The sequence below is a fragment of the Nerophis ophidion genome, unplaced genomic scaffold, assembly GCF_033978795.1.
Source record: "Nerophis ophidion isolate RoL-2023_Sa unplaced genomic scaffold, RoL_Noph_v1.0 HiC_scaffold_337, whole genome shotgun sequence".
NCBI lineage: Eukaryota > Metazoa > Chordata > Actinopteri > Syngnathiformes > Syngnathidae > Nerophis > Nerophis ophidion.
In genome coordinates, this window is record NW_026907257.1 from 21,203 (window position 1) to 22,500 (window position 1,298).

Below are 1,298 nucleotides of genomic sequence, written 5' to 3' on the forward strand. Positions count from 1 at the left end.
GCTGACTTCCATCAAATAGAGGGACTTTTTCCATGTTTCTTAACCGGGTGTCGATCCAAGGCAGGTGGGCCTTCTGGAAGCGACACCCTCCTTGACACTTAGAAAAAATCCAGCTTTTTGTTGCTGACTTCCATTAACTAGAGGGACTTTTTTCATTTTTCTTAACCGGGTGGTGATCCAAGGCAGGTGGGCCTTCTGGAAGCGACACCCTCCTTGACACTTAGAAAAATTCCAGCTTTTTGTTGCTGACTTCCATTAAGTAGAGGGACTTTTTTCTTTTTTCTTAACCGGGTGGTGATCCAAGGCGGGTGGGCCTTCTGGAAGCGACACCCTCCTTGACACTTAGAAAAAATCCAGCTTTTTGTTGCTGACTTCCATTAAATAGAGGGACTTTTTTCATTTTTCTTAACCGGGTGTCGATCCAAGGCGGGTGGGCCTTCTGGAAGCGACACCCTCCTTGACACTCTGTCATATTTTCAGCTTTTTTGTGCTGACTTCCATTAAATAGAGGGACTTTTTCCATGTTTCTTAACCGGGTGTCGATCCAAGGCAGGTGGGCCTTCTGGAAGCGACACCCTCCTTCACACTTAGAAAAAATCCAGCTTTTTGTTGCTGACTTCCATTAACTAGAGGGACTTTTTTCATTTTTCTTAACCGGGTGGTGATCCAAGGCAGGTGGGCCTTCTGGAAGCGACACCCTCCTTGACACTTAGAAAAATTCCAGCTTTTTGTTGCTGACTTCCATTAAGTAGAGGGACTTTTTTCTTTTTTCTTAACCGGGTGGTGATCCAAGGCGGGTGGGCCTTCTGGAAGCGACACCCTCCTTGACACTTAGAAAAAATCCAGCTTTTTGTTGCTGACTTCCATCAAATAGAGGGACTTTTTCCATGTTTCTTAACCGGGTGTCGATCCAAGGCAGGTGGGCCTTCTGGAAGCGACACCCTCCTTGACACTTAGAAAAAATCCAGCTTTTTGTTGCTGACTTCCATTAACTAGAGGGACTTTTTTCATTTTTCTTAACCGGGTGGTGATCCAAGGCAGGTGGGCCTTCTGGAAGCGACACCCTCCTTGACACTTAGAAAAATTCCAGCTTTTTGTTGCTGACTTCCATTAAGTAGAGGGACTTTTTTCTTTTTTCTTAACCGGGTGGTGATCCAAGGCGGGTGGGCCTTCTGGAAGCGACACCCTCCTTGACACTTAGAAAAAATCCAGCTTTTTGTTGCTGACTTCCATTAAATAGAGGGACTTTTTTCATTTTTCTTAACCGGGTGTCGATCCAAGGCGGGTGGGCCTTCTGG